This window comes from Bombyx mori, chromosome 5, assembly GCF_030269925.1.
Source record: "Bombyx mori chromosome 5, ASM3026992v2".
NCBI lineage: Eukaryota > Metazoa > Arthropoda > Insecta > Lepidoptera > Bombycidae > Bombyx > Bombyx mori.
The window spans coordinates 16,011,806-16,028,493 of NC_085111.1; the positions used below are offsets into that span (position 1 = coordinate 16,011,806).

The following is a 16,688-nucleotide window of genomic DNA, read 5'->3' on the forward strand; positions in this document are numbered from 1 at the left end:
ATTAAAAAAATTAAAAAATAAATAAATGAAATAATGTGCAAACCAAACTGTTTACCATCCACATTTGATTGTCGGGCAGATAAAAAACGAAAATTCACTCAAAGTGAACCTCGGCCTGCATTTGTGAAACGACAAAGACTCACTAATACTCACTATTATCGAAAATTGAAGAGAGGACTAAAAATGATATGTGTCATATACCTTTGCCATCTTGTAGTCAAGGTAGGTGTAACTGTCAATAATTAGTTACACTCACAGATCTCATAATCAAATAACAATATCAGAAAAAAGGAGAATAGTTTGTTAGTTAGTGGAAGTAGCCAGAATGGGCAAGTGGACCTCAGTTCCTATTACATAAGGTTCTAGGAAGTTTGCGATAATGAAAATTTATCACAGTGTAATATCACTTACTTACTTTAACAGAGAAGGAAAACATTGTGATGAAACCTGGACACCTAAATGTTATTAGGATTTTCTTAGGTGTGTAATCCACCAACCAGCACTAGGCCAGCGTGGTGGACTAAGGCCTAAAAATCCTCTCAATGATAGTGGAGGCCAGTGTCCAGCAAGGGGAGATTTATATGGGCTGATGATGATGACTAGGAAGCTACATACTACTACTACTACTACTACTAGAGTACACATATAATCCTATATATTTACAAACTATAAGTTTGTTGGGTACCTAGAAATTGATAACATTATTTCATATTTCCAGATGTCCAGCCACTTGAAAATAGGTGTAGTAATGACAAAGCTATCCAAGTAGCTCCAGCGCAGGAACACAAAGGCAAGGCAAGTGTGTATTGCCACATCACCCCTTAATATATCTGAAGCAAGTACAAGTAAACAATCAGAACCAGCAAAAAGAAAACTGTTGTTCCTGAGGACAAATTTGACAGTGATCAGTCAAATGCAGAAGGATCAGCTGTTGAGAGTTATCTCTCTATATCTCCACTCCATCAAAGACTTGTGCACTTCATTTATTGAAATTAATATTAATGAATATTAATTTAAATTATCGTGCGAATTTTGTGGTCAAAACATTTAAGTGTATTTTATAAATAAATATTCATTCTCAGTATTAATGTTGTTTTAATCATCGATTGAAAAATTGGTTCTTAATGAATTTAGTTGGAGCTAAATGCTGCTTGGAGCTTAATATTTTCGAATAACATAAACACGTGACTTTAAGCATAAACATATTTTTTGGTTAGGATAATTAAACAGGATAATTTATATGCCTATCATTCTTAAATAATTCAGTAAATAAATAAATTTTGAAAGATAAATAATGAACATATTTACTTATTTGTTTATATTACCTATGTGAACTCATAACCTATCTTTTTTATACCTTCATAACGATAGGTAGGAGGATGGAAAAAATGTATTTGATCTAACTTTACGCCAATGCACATTATTTCATTTATTTATTTTTTAATTTTTTTAATTAAACTGTATACCAATTAATTGCTCCTTCAGGATTTATATTTGTTTTTTTTTTCACGAATAAAACCGCGTAGAAAGTTTAGGCATTATAGTTGACGCATGCGCAGTACACATATTTTGCATACATAATACATTTATTCAACTAATACAAATAGTTAATTAAACAAAAAATTTTTTTGAGGGGCTAACTTCATTCACCTTTGGTTGAGACCAGTGTTGCCGCTGGTTTTTATATTTTATTTATTTATAAAATTAGCCGGATACAAGTCCATTGGCCGTCTACATATTATAATACAATAATAAAGTTAATATTTACGAAATGTCATACAGTATGCAAAATTATTAAATTCCCGGTTTTTTCTCAGGTTTTCATGGTATTTTTTCAGGTCAAATTTTTCCTACAGTCGCTGTAATAAATTTATATAAGCTCGGGAAAAGTCTTTCATTGCTCAAAAGTTCTTGAACGCGGCGGGTTAAGTCCTCTGACACTGACACATAAGTGTCTGACACTGAGAGTGTCATTCGTATGTCATCATCTTCAAGGGCTGTTCTTGTTTTCGTTAATTCAAATTTTTCTTCCAGTTTTTCTGTTATTTCTATTACTAGGGTCAGTCTTTGTGTGGAAAAGTTGGAGCATTTCAATATTATGTGCGTCAGGTCTGCATTTTCATCATTACAGAATTGGCAGTGGCTGCTATTTGTTATTTTCATTCGGTGCAAATGGGCAGGAGTCAGGCAATGACCAAATCTCATTCTGTTTATGATTGTTATGAATTTTCTTTCCTTAAATAATTTGATATTGCAATACCATGGCTTGCATGGGATCTTCTTTTGAATTTCCTTATACCATTTGCCTTTATTCTCTGAACATAATTGCCAGTAACTCTCCCATAGCTGTCTTTTCTCTACTTTAAGTAAAGTTACATAGTCCGTGAATGGGACCTTCAATACTTGCGAGTGGTCCTCGTCATGTTCGGCATTTGCCGCCCTATCTACTGTCTCATTCCCACAAATACCGCTATGAGATGGAACCCATTTAAATGTTACAGTTTTACCACTATCAAATATAATTTTTCTTATTAAATATATTAGATAATTGAGCTTATAACTTAACTTATAATTATCTAAAGAGAGAAGAATCTGGAGGAGAATCATGGAATCTGAAATAATAAGTACATACTTTTTCTCCTTTTCCATATCACATACGTACAATAAACATTGATAAATAGCATATGTCTCTGCTGTAAAAATAGTACAATGATTATCTAATTTAAAACATTTAGTTAATTTCTTTTGGGGGTCATAATAAGCTGACTTAGTATTATTACCACTTTTGGATCCATCAGTATACAACATGTTATTGAGTAACACTTCCGGCCTCACATAATATGTGAACCATTATTTAATTATTGTTTTATAATATAATTAGTTTTATAATATAATAACTTTCCGTGTGGTGACGGAGTAAGAATACAATGTGTCACCACCCCTATACTATCCTAGGGAGTCGTAAGAACCGACTATGGGAATATGCACAAGACATCAGTGCAAGAGAAGGAAAACTCGAAATTAAACCCTGTACCAACCCGTCTAGCCAGCGTGGTACAGTAGGCTAAATACCTCCATGAATAAGTAACAGAGAAACCAGGCCCCTAGCCCCCGGCGGCCCCGCTATTCCTGTCTACGGTAGCGGTCACGGTAACGGCGGGGTAGGGGGTGCTAAGAATCCCCGGCAGAGACACGGCTACCACCCCCAAAAACGACGACCACTGGCCCTGGTAACACACAACGTGCGCACTCTGAGGCTGGACGAGAAGCTTGTCGAGTTGGAAGAAGAGATGGACAAGTTGCGCTGGGACGTCATTGGTTTATCAGAAATCCGAAGACAGGGAGAGGATACGATAACCTTGCAGTCCGGCCACTTGTTCTTTTACCGAGAGGGAGAGCAGAAGTCCCAAGGTGGTGTTGGTTTTATCGTCCACAAGTCTCTCGTGAACAACATTGTGTCCGTCGGGAGCGTCTCGAATAGGGTAGCGTGCCTGATACTCAGAATATCGAAACGATATTCATTGAAGGTCATACAGGTTTACGCTCCCACTCAGACACACCCAGACGATGAGGTAGAAGCTTTGTATGAGGACGTCAGTAGGGCCATACATAGCTCCAAAACACATTTTACTGTTGTTATGGGAGACTTTAATGCAAAGCTGGGTTGTAGAAGCAATGATGAGTTGAAAGTGGGTCAGTTTGGATATGGGCAGCGGAACTCCAGAGGACAGAGGTTGGCCGACTTTCTGGAGAAAGAAGGACTCTATATGATGAATTCTTTCTTCCAGAAGCCGCCTCACAGGAAATGGACCTGGATGAGTCCCGACGGTGTAACCAAAAATGAGATCGATTTCATCATGAGCACCAGTAGACAGATATTCAATGATGTCTCTGTGATCCATAGAGTAAAAACCGGAAGCGATCACCGAATTGTAAGGGCCATATTGAGTATTAATGTCAGATTGGAAAGATCGCGTCTGATGAAGTCCACGCTCCGACCACCAAATGCACATATTCAAAACCCCGAGAGTTTTCAACTCGAATTATCTAATCGCTTCGAAGGACTAGACAGCAAGTTATCAGTGGATGATATCTACAGCAGGCTGGTGGAAACTGTCCATACGGTAGGGTCTAAGTATTTTAAAGCCCACCGCAAAAATAGACCTCAAAAATTATCTGACTACACCCGGAACCTCATGGCTAGCCGACGTTCTATGACACTCCAAACTTCTGAGGAAGCTGAGTCATATAGGCAGCTCAATAGACAAATCACGAAGTCCATGCGACACGACCTACGCTCCTTTAATACACAACGTATTAAGGAAACTATTGAGCGGAACCAAGGCTCCAGAGTCTTTGCAAGAGACGTGTCTATTGGGCAGAGCCACTTGACAAATCTGAAAACCGAAGATGGACGTGTAACGTCGAATAAGGCCGAGGTGCTACGGGAGATAGAAAGATTTTATGGGCAGTTATACACCTCGATATCCAATGAGCCTGCAAGCTCGGTTACAGACCCTAGAGCCAAGTTAACCCGACACTATACCGAGGATATCCCGGACATCAGCCTGTACGAGATTAGGATGGCCCTCAAACAGCTCAAGAACAACAAGGCGCCGAGCGAGGATGGAATCACCACAGAGCTTTTGAAAGCGGGCGGGACGCCGGTACTGAAAGTCCTTCAGAAGCTATTTAATTCCTCCTTGCTCAAAGGGAAAACGCCGGAGGCATGGAACAGGGGTGTTGTGGTTTTGTTTTTCAAAAAAGGCGACAAATCCTTATTGAAGAACTACAGGCCCATAACACTGCTGAGCCATGTCTATAAGCTGTTTTCGAGAGTCATCACGAACCGTCTCGAACGCAGGCTCGATGACTTTCAGCCTATCGAACAAGCCGGTTTCCGAAAAGGCTTTAGCACCATAGACCACATACATACGCTGCGGCAGATTATACAAAAGACCGAAGAGTATAATCGGCCCCTATGCCTGGCGTTTGTGGACTATGAAAAGGCCTTTGATTCTGTCGAAACTTGGGCGGTCCTTAGATCTCTCCAGCGATGCCGTATTGACTATCGGTATGTCGAGGTGTTGAAGTACTTGTATAATAACGCCACAATGTCAGTCCGAGTACAGGAGCATTGCACGAAGGAAATCACGCTTAAAAGAGGAGTTAGACAGGGAGATGTCATATCCCCGAAACTGTTTACCGCTGCCTTAGAGGATTCCTTCAAGCTTCTGGAATGGCAAGGATTTGGCATCAATATAAACGGCGAATACATCACACACCTTCGATTTGCTGACGATATAGTAGTCATAGCTGAGTCGCTGGAAGATTTGGGATAGATGCTCAGAGACCTCAATAGAGTCTCTCAACGAGTGGGCCTTAAAATGAATATGGATAAAACGAAAATCATGTTCAATGTCCATATTAAGCCCACCGCAGTTACCGTTGGGAACTCTACTCTTGAAGTTGTAGACGACTATATATACCTGGGACAGGTAGTCCGATTAGGTAAGTCCAACTTTGAGAGAGAGGTCAGTAGGCGGATCCAACTCGGCTGGGCAGCGTTCGGTAAATTAAGAAATGTGTTCTCGTCCAAAATCCCTCAGTGCCTAAAGACAAAGGTGTACAACCAATGTGTGTTGCCAGTGATGACTTACGGTTCCGAGACGTGGTGCTTCACAAGGGATCTTTTCAGGAAGCTTAGTGTCGCGCAGCGAGCTATGGAGAGGGCTATGCTTGGTATTTCTCTACGAGATCGAATCAGAAATGAGGAGATCCGTAGAAGAACCAAAGTTGCTGACATAGCCCGTAGGATTAGCAAGCTGAAGTGGCAGTGGGCTGGCCACATAGCGCGAAGATCGGACGGCCGATGGGGCAGAAAGATCCTCGAGTGGAGACCACGTACTGGCAAACGCAGTGTGGGACGGCCACCTACCAGATGGACCGACGACCTGGTGAAAATTGCTGGGTCACGTTGGATGCAGGTGGCAACGGACCGGCCGCACTGGACATCAGTTGGAGAGGCCTATGTTCAGCAGTGGACAGAAGACAGGCTGAAATGATGATGATGATGATGATGAATATAATTAGTGATTTTATAATCAAGTGAATAATTGATTCATACCGGCGCAATAAGCCCTTTTTTTTATTTAAGTTGTACAATTATATTTTTGTTATCAAGTAACACTTCCGGCCTCACATACTTAATATGTGAGCCATTGTTTACAAACTAGTTCAGGTACATCCTAATGATTAGGTAATATATAGAACTTATTTTTGTTTTATAAATAGTAATTTTGTAATCAAGTAAATAGTTGATTCATATTTCTTTATACTTATATTTTATGGCGCCTTCCGCTTGCCAGCTTTCGGCGCCGCGGCATAATAAACCTTTAATGTTATAAAATTATATAATTTGATATTATTAAGTAATAAGTAATAATGGTACGTAAATAATCAACAGAATAATTAAGATAAACAATATTTAATATTACCTATTAAGTTTGTATTAAAGTAGGTCAAGACGGATTGTATAAATACCGGCGGTTAGCATATTTCAACCCCTTTTTGTACTCTACCCGTCGCAACGTGCATTAAAGAGAACTTATTATCTTCGTGTCTCAGTTATCACCGCCACCCTGATAATCCTTCAACAAACACTTAAAAATCATCTTTTTTAGATAGAAACTCATAAAATTCAAATTTACTGCCAACATGGCTAACATTTATTTCCATTTTAGCAAATAAAGAATCATATGAAACCACATATAAAGGCCATAGATAATTTTTGTAAATATTCTTTGTTTTCTTAAAAACTAAATTAAAAACACCTAACAGTTCTGGAAATTGTCCTGTAACCACATTATTTACAGTTATAAGTACATTGGATTGCTGAGAAATAGACAGAGTGTCAGGCAGTTTATTTAAGATAATAGGGCTATTGCATGCTAGTAACTTTGTAGAGAATTTTTCAGCAAATAGTATTCTTCTAATAGGTAGGGGCTCAATACAAGTCTCTACTTCCATTGAAATAATGGGAGTAGTGCGCATGGCACCACTTATTATGTGTAATGCCATGTTTTGAATTACGTCTATTTTTTTAAGAAAGGATGGTCTAGCATTCATATAAACTATGCCACTGTAGTCAAAATGGCTACGTATTAAGCTCTTATAGATTGTTGATAAAATATTAGGGTTAGATCCCCAGAATGTATCTGCCAAAGATCTCATAATATTAATACCTTTCATGGCATTGTGACATATATAATCTATGTGGCTTTTAAATGCTAATTTATTATCAAACATAACCCCTAAAAATTTTTTCTCATTCACTAGAGGTATCTGTTTATTATTATAAAGAACTTTAACTGATATGATGTCATTCCCTAAAACCATAACTGAACTCTTTTCACTGTTAATTTTAAGTTTTAAATTTAAGGAATAAAATAGATTTAATTGTTGTAGTGCTAAGTTTATATTTGTTTCAGCTGATTTTATATTTCTGTTTATACTATATATCAGGACATCATCAGCAAACTGTAGAATTGAAGTATTATGAGGAATAAAATTAATAATTTGTGAAGTATATAAATTAAATAATAGTGGTGACATGCAAGCTCCTTGCATTAGGCCTTTCCATGTTTTTTTTGGTCCATGTAATTGATTGTTATATTTGACATATAGAGTTCGATCAGATGAAAAATTAAAAATCCATTTTAACAACTTTCCAGGTAAACCAAGATCATGTAAAATTTTAATCAGCGGTATAAGATCAACATTGTCGTAGGCTCCTTGGACATCCAAAAAGACACACACTGCAGTGGATTTAGATAGCTGGCAACTCTTCATATCATTAAGGAATGTTATCAAACTTTCAGCTGTACTCCTACCTTTACGGAAACCAAACTGACAAGGGGGTAATAGTTTATTTGTCTCTACAAAAAAATCTAATCTTAGTTTGATCATGTGTTCTAGTAATTTACCAATGCATGATGTTAGAGAAATTGGTCTATAAGACTTATAAACATCTGGTGGTTTATCAGGTTTCAAAATAGGTACGACTACTTTTGTAGTCGTCGTGGCCTAACGGATAAGACGTCCGGTGCATTCGTGTTGAAGCGATGCACCGGTATTCGAATCCCGCAGGCGGGTACCAATTTTTCAAATGAAATACGTACTCAACAAATGTTCACGATTGACTTCCACGGTGAAGGAATAACATCGTGTAATAAAAATGAAACCCGCAAAATTATAATTTGCGTAATTACTGGTGGTAGGACCTCTTGTGAGTCCACGCGGGTGGGTACCACCACCCTGCCTATTTCTGCCGTGAAGCAGTAATGCGTTTCGGTTTGAAGGGTGGGGCAGCCGTCGTTACTATACTTGAGACCTTAGAACTTGTATCTCAAGGTGGGTGGCGCATTTACGTTGTGGATGTCTATGGGCTCCAGTAACCACTTAACACCAGGTGGGCTGTGAGCTCGTCCACCCATCTAAGCAATAAAAAAAAAAAAAAACAGTTTTCCATGATTCAGGTATTTGTTGACTAAGCCAGAGAGAATTGAGAATATCAAGTAATTTGTTTTCCACTGAAATATGCAATTTCTGTAACATGATATATGGGATGTCATCTAAACCAGGCGCTGCACAGTGGGTCGATACTATGATTTTAGTGACTTAGGCACCAACTTTGTTTTTTTACATTTTTCTTTATGTAGATAGATAGAGCTCGTTAATCTAAATAATAATTGTTTTGGGCAAAAATTACAAAAACTTTATAGTTTGGTCAGAAAAATGTGTTTTGTGATTTTTTTGTATGGAGCGGGTCACATTAAATTAAATTCCTGCTAAGCACCGCGAGGTCCCGCTTTGAAACTTTATTTTCCTTACACCTTGTCTAGTCTACTATCATTTGATGCTATGAACATGTGCATAAAGTTGCAACTCTGCCAAATAAATGGATCGAAAAAAATGAATAAATACATAGAATAAAAACCTTTATATTTTTTTTCGTAAGTGCTTTTAAGTTAAATTTGATATGGATTAGTAAGTAAAAGCACGTAATGATACCCATAATTACATAATACCTAACAGCAATACATTTAGTAGGTCTCTAATTAAGCAATCTCTCTAATTATTAGGATAGTTAACATTATTTAATGAGGATAACTAGTTAAGCAGCCATTACTGGGTAGTAGAAAATATAGTAAACATTTGTTTGTCTGTGGAAGTATAAAGTGACCATGTTTATTATATACTAACTAGTGTTCGTTTATTCGTACTACTACTAACATCTCGTGATTGTCGTTGTGATCTTCCTTTTTCCTTTATAATGAATAATTTTGTTAACAATTTAGAATTATTTATGATTTTAAAAGAGCAACTACAGTCGCTGTCTAATAATAAAAAACTCTTTCAATTCCTACAAAATCAAATAAACGTGACCGAAGAGAAAAGTATTGAGCTCCAAAAATTCTGTACGCACTTTTATTCAAATATAAGTGCAATATGAAAACAAAGTAGTCGCATGTTAGCACAGTTTATAAGAAAAAAATGTGATTGGTTAGAAGGTGCAATAAACTGGCCCGTAGGAATGATACCTGAAGCTATCAACACTGCACAGGAAAGGCTCGAGATTTCTAATAATGAAGATGTTGAAAATGTACTACCCTCAAATGTACTACCGAAGCCACGACATCTACTTTTACACCTCGAAAACCTTTTGAAGAATTGGGATCCAGGCAAAAACGAAGACGCATTGAACAAATTTACCAATCGCTTTCGTTATCCCCGGATGAAATGAAAGCTACTACAATTGCTAGTTTGAGAAACACTGGAAATTAAAATGTAGGAGAAATAATGAACCACTTGTCAAATCACCCCGAAGATCTAGAAAAAGTTAAGGAGTGCTTAAGTACAAGTAAAGTGAAAAGTAGTACATATTCTCCCGATAAGGCACTATTAGTTTCACTTAAATTAAGTAAGTGGCAGTATAAAAACCTAAGAGAAGCAGCAAGTGAAAATGGGTCTGATTTATACCCTTCTTAATATAAAATTAAGCAACAAAAGAGCAAATGTTATCCAGGTAAAGACGAGGTAATTATTACTGAAGAAGGAGCTGCTATTAAAATGCAAGCATTACTAAACTTGGCGCTATATAGGCTTTTATATGTGATTACTTCGGATTTGGACTCAGCAAGAGAGCTACTGCTTATAAGCAAATAGACTTTGATAGAGCCCCAGGTCAAAGTAATTATAAACAGAAAACTGAAACAAAGTTTGATGATTCATCTATTTTCATGGTCAGTCTAGTTCCTATAAGGCTTCAGAAATTTGATGGAACAGTTGTTTGGGAAAACGATCTATCCTAATCAACTTTTTATTGCCGTCCAATAATGTTTAAATTTACAAAAGAAACGCAGTCAACAGTGGCAATTATAAAAGCTAGCATAACAGAAGAAATAGAAAGACAAATCAAAAATCAAACAAGTTGAAGTGAATCATCAATTGCACATGACGATGATAGATGGCAAAATAAATAAATAAATAAATATTTACTAACAATCACGCCACGTTAACTGGTCCCGTGCTAAGTTCGTAAAGAACTTGTGTTACAAGTACCAAATAACGGAAATAAATATAACATTTTTATTATACACATACATATATTTAATATACACCCATAACCCTGGACAGACATTTATATTTATCATACAAATATCTTCCCTTGGCGGGATTCGAACCCGCGACCCCCTTGTGTAGTGACCATGTCACTTACCACTACACCAGACGGCTATAACCTCATATTTGTCAGAAACATTTTCTGCTGTCTGTGATATTTGCAAAGCAAAACCGTCAGAGTTTTTTGGAGTCACTTGCTTGTCAAAGAGAAAATAATGAAGAAATATTCCAGTATGGAATGCCATCTTTACATGCCTGGATAAGATGCATGGAGTGCTTACTTCATATCGGTAAATATAATTTTATTACTTCACAACTTTTTCATCGTATGTAGTTTCCTGTGAGATTATTTTTTATATGACACTTTTTTGTTTGCGTCTTATCGTTTGGACTTCAAGAAATGGGGTTGCAAGGGGGGATGACAAAGAAAAAATATCAATCAGAAAGAGCGCTATACAGCAAGCGTTTAAAAAGGAATGCGGTTTACTTATAGATGTTGTCAAGCAAGAAGTAGGAACAACCAATGATGGCAATACTGCCAGAAGATTTTTCAGGAATGCAGAAGGAACAGCCCGCATAACAGGAATACGTAAAGATTGAATAGAGAGGTTTCACGTGATTCTTCAGACTGTTGCATCTGGAGAGCGCGTGGACCTTTCCAATTTTTCCGAATTTTGTAGATATACTGCAGAATTGTATGTTTATTTATATCCCTGGTATTATATGCCTTCCAGTATCCATAAATTGTTGGCTCATGGGGGTGATATACAATAATGAAGAACTTTGGTGCCATTCGAATAGGTAAGCTCTCGGAAGAGGCAGCGGAAGCTCTCAATAAAGATTTTCGGAAATATACAGAGAGTTGTTATTCTAGAAAAATAAGCAGAACGTTGACTAATAAGGATATTTTACACAATATTCTTTTGTCTTCTGGCCCAAAGATCGAATGGTGAAACAAAATATATAAAACTTAGAGAGATTGCTTAATTAGAGACCTACTAAATGTATTGTTGTTAGGTATTATGTAATTATGGGTATCATTACGTGCATTTACTTACTAATCCATATCAAATTTAACTTAAAAGCACTTACGAAAAAAAATATAAAGATTTTTATTCTATGTATTTATTCATTTTTTTCGATCCATTTATTTGGCAGAGTTGCAACTTTATGCACATGTTCATAGCATCAAATGATAGTAGACTAGACAAGGTGTAAGGAAAATAAAGTTTCAAAGCGGGACCTCGCGGTGCTTAGCAGGAATTTAATTTAATGTGACCCGCTCCATACAAAAAAATCACAAAACACATTTTTCTGACCAAACTATAAAGTTTTTGTAATTTTTGCCCAAAACAATTATTATTGAGATTAACGAGCTCTATATATCTACATAAAGAAAAATGTAAAAAAACAAAGTTGGTCCCTAAGTCACTAAAATCATAGTATCGACCCACTGTGCGCTGTGGATTTTCTTGATGACAGAGCTATATCTAGTTCATGAAACATAAATGGTTTCAATAAAAAATTACTGTTTGAGTTATTATTGTTGTCAAAATACAGCTGAATATTGTCTAGTTCGGGTATGTCAGTCTGGGATAGTTTATTAATAAAATCTTTTGTCCATTCGTCATTTCGATATACATTTCCATTTACATATATTCTTTTAAATTTTCTGATATCATTCCAAATTTTAGTCAATGGAGTGTGTCTATTAAATGAATGACAGAGATTTTTCCAGCCATTCAATTTTGCCTGTTTGATAATTATTTTTTTATGTGCATCAGCTTTTTTGTATTCAATATAGTTTTCTAAGGACATGCAGTTTCTATATTTTAATAAAGCTTCTCTAGATTTCCTTACAGATATAGCGCAGTCCTCACTCCACCATGGTGCAGGGGCATTTAAGACACGAATATTATTTTTATGAACAGGAATACAATTAACTTTAAGATTGTTTAAAATTAAACAAAATTCTTTATAACTTTTTAGAGGATCATGACAAGTAGTTGTTAAAAAGCTATCAAACATTACTTTAGATGTTTCCATATATACATCCCAATTTGTTCTTTTGAATAAATACTTTTGTGAGCTATCCTTAATTTGATACTTTTTAGGGGAGGTAATCAGATCAATAAATGTTGGATAATGGTAGCTACCATGAGGGTCATCCCCGACTTTCCACTCACATGGTGGAGCGAGGACTGGGCTGACACAAGTAACATCTATGGCTGAAGAATTGAAGCCTGGTCTCTGTATAGTAGTGGCTGATCCTGTATTCAAGATGCATAAATCCAATTCATCAAAAATATCTATTAATTCTCTACCTCTTGTATTCGTAGTGCTACAGCCAAAAGCAATATGGTGGGCGTTAAAATCGCCAGAAACTATACATGGCTTCGGTATTTTACTAATAATATTTTTTAATTTATTCAGTCTAATCGAATTACGACTATTATTGTTTTTAGGTGGACAATATACACACAGAATGGACACTGGTCCTGATACTGTCGACACTACAATAGCGATACTTTGAATATCCTGATAAAATGCTGTTTTGATAGTTTTGAATTGAAGAGTATTTCTTATCAATATACCTACACCGCCATGCTCGTTTTGTGCATTTTATCCAATGTAATTGTATCCGGTTATATTAACAGAAGGACTAGATTTTTTAAGCCAAGTTTCATTGAGTAGACACAAATCTATGGAATTATCTTTAAGTATAGTTTCAAGTAACCATTTTTTATTGTTTATGCTTTGAATGTTAAATTGCATTAATTTAAGTGGATCCATTAAGTAGAGGGTTAAATTTTGTTTAAGTATATCTTTAATGTGTGTCATAGTTTTTGCAGAATTTGAATTGGCTATCATTACTATAGTTTTAACAATTATTTCTAGGAACTGATTATCATTTAATAAATTTTCATAAGATACATTATTAGTTGAGTTTAATTTAGTAGGTTGTTTTTTAACAGAATTAGGATTATCTATTAAGGCCTGTGATTTAATTTGATTCTTTTGTATTGAATGATCTGGTCTGTTCTGAAGTCTTCGCAAAGGTGGAAATTCTTTAGATACAACTGTAGCATATTGTTTTGCTAAATAAACATTTTTATGTTTTTCATAAAGGGCTTGTTTCACTGGACAAAATCTTGAGATAGCTAAATGATCGCCTTGGCAATTACAACATTTCAGAATTTCAGTTGAACAATCTTTGTATGAATGATTGCCTGAACATTTAGAACAGACCTGTTCATTCCGACACACTTTGGCACTATGTCTAAATTTAAGGCATCTGAAACACTGCATCAAAGGTGGTACATATTGGAATACCTTATATCTCCAATTATCTAAATATACAAAATCTGGAAGAACAGTACTCGAAAAGGTCACACTTATTATGGACATTGGGACTATATTTCCGCCTACTTTTTTTGTGAAACGTCTAACAGCAATGATTTCTGAATCTGATATTAATTTGTCAAAGAGTTCAGTGTTACTCGTTTCTGTAGGAATGAATCTTATCTTCCCCACACGCTCCACTGAAGATGCCGGAATGTAAGCTTTCATGTTGTTTTCTTTAAGGCAATTATGGTTTATGAAATCATTGGCAGCCACTGCCTGTTTAAATAAAAGCATTATTTTATTAGCATTAATGCGCCTGTTCTCTTTGATGCCCTTCACCGACTTAAAATTTTTTGATAAAAGTAAAGGATTTTTGTTAGCAATTTTATCTTCTCTACTGATACCTTCGATGTAGACAGGAAACTCGTCATTAAGAGAGTTATCAGGATAACTACGACGGTACCCAGGTTTGAGAAAAGGTTTATATCTGCAGTCCGAATCTGATTGTCCGTCGTCCCCTTGATATCTGCGTTTTTTCGCCTCGTTTCTTTTTCCCTCATCATCACCGTCACTTTCCGACGACATTTTATAAATTTTTAATATTTACAACTATTAAATATAATTTTTTTGTAAAAAAAATTTCAATTTGCCGCCTTCCTATTTCCTAATTTTAGTACAGGTTTAGTCGTATCGCTCGACACGAGTACACCAAGCAACTTTAGCCCACGACTTCATAATCGTCACGATATGTGACGTGTATCTGGTAACGCCTCGATCCTAAAAGAACTATACATCTCTTAAAGCTTGTCGTCAACAGTGCAATCCAGGATTCTTCGATATTATGGACACGTATCGCGACGGCCAGTAGAATCTATCGAGGAACTTGCTGTTCAGGGTAGGGTCAATGGTAAGAGATCTCGTGGACGAATCCCCATGCGCTGGACTGATCAGGTGAAAGACTGAAACACCACTTAACGAGTGCGTGCGCCAAGCCTCATTTCGCAAAATATGGAAAACATCTGTCAAGTCTTTAATAAACAAGAAGTCGCCGTGGCCTAAAAGATAAGACGTCCGGTGCATTCGTATGTAGCGATGCACCGGTGTTCGAATCCCGCAGGCGGGTATCAATTTTTCTAATGAAATACGTACTTAACAAATGTTCACTATTGACTACAACGGTGAAGGAATAACATCGTGTAATAAAAATCAAACCTGCAAAATTATAATTTGCGTAATCACTGGTGGTAGGACCTCTTGTGAGTCCGCACGGGTAGGTAACACCACCCCGCCTATTTCTGCCGTGAAGCAGTAATGCGTTTCGGTTTGAAGGGTGGGGTAGCCGTTGTAACTATACTGAGACCTTAGAACTTATATCTCAAGGTTGGTGGTGCATTTCCATTGTACATGTCTATGGGCTCCAGTAACCACTTAACAACAGGTGGGCTGTGAGCTCGTCCACCCATCTAAGCAATAAATAAAAAAAATATGAGTAGATTTACTGCAATATCATGCGGCAGATTCAAAGAACTCTTTACGAAGCTTCGAACCATTCGAATTGTATATTAGTTTTTTACTTAGTTTTTACTCTACGACTCTTAACAACACCTTTAAGTTTTTTTAAAAGTCTAAAATTTAACTTTATTTATTATAAAAAAAGAACATAATATTCCTAAACTAAAAGTACATGTTATTATCGCAACTGTTAAAATGATAGCTCCAGGTTGCTTTTGGATCCCATTTCAAGACTTTCCACGCATGTGGGTTTGAGCATATATTTTTGAAACCTAATTAACCCCAAGGCTACCAGCGAATAGATAGTGAAAAAAAAACATGATTTTCTCTACATCTAATTGGAATTGGAATTCTAACTAGTTTTATCAATAAAATAAATTTCTTATTTCTTAAATTCTTACAACTTTACTACACTTTGTGTTGTATTCAAAATAATGAGTTAGGTTTGTAAAAGTTAACTTTTATTTCCTAATTAATAAAAAAAAACGCTTCCTGTATGTAATATTTTATGTTTGTATACAATCTTATGTACATGATAAAATAAAAATCAAATGGCATATGATCCAATTTTTCTTTTACACTCCACTTATTTTTATAATCTTTGGAACAAAAAGCCCTTTTGCAAATGTCACATAAGTGGGTTTAATATTTCATTCATTAAAGTCGGATTTTTAATTAGACGAAGCCAGCTGACAGTAGCTAATGTCACTTTGTGAAATAATGTTGCTATATTTAAAGTAATAGTGATGCGTTCAGTTCTCGTTCAATCACATGAATGAACAATGAGTGTGAAGAGTTAATCATTAATTTCAAACTATAAAAGAATATTATTTATATTTTACAATAAAATTGTATTAAAGTGCTCCAATATATGTTACTAGTAGTATGTAACTACAATCAGTTTTTCTTATTTTCATTACCTACCTTTAATTGTTATATTTTATACATCTATAGTTTCAACTATATGATGTATTGGAAATAAGACAGTCTTACAAGCTTCCTCGCAATTTTTTTTCTTAATGTTTAAAACACTCGGTATTCAGTACAGGTAGATACTATAGGAACATAATATTTCGTCGAAAACTCGTTGGTATGTAGAAAGCACGCCTAAAATTCGAACCCCGTACCCGATATCGGCAATTCGGCAC

General features: G+C 36.0%; 1 long non-coding RNA gene across 1 annotated transcript; it reads left to right on the top strand.

Annotated features, from left to right (window-relative positions):
* The first annotated feature begins 233 nt into the window (after nucleotides 1-233).
* LOC134198990 (uncharacterized) lies at nucleotides 234-1,084 on the top strand. Its single transcript, XR_009973300.1, has 2 exons — nucleotides 234-480; nucleotides 719-1,084. It is a non-coding gene; the product is annotated as an uncharacterized LOC134198990 (long non-coding RNA).
* The last annotated feature ends 15,604 nt before the right edge of the window (nucleotides 1,085-16,688 follow it).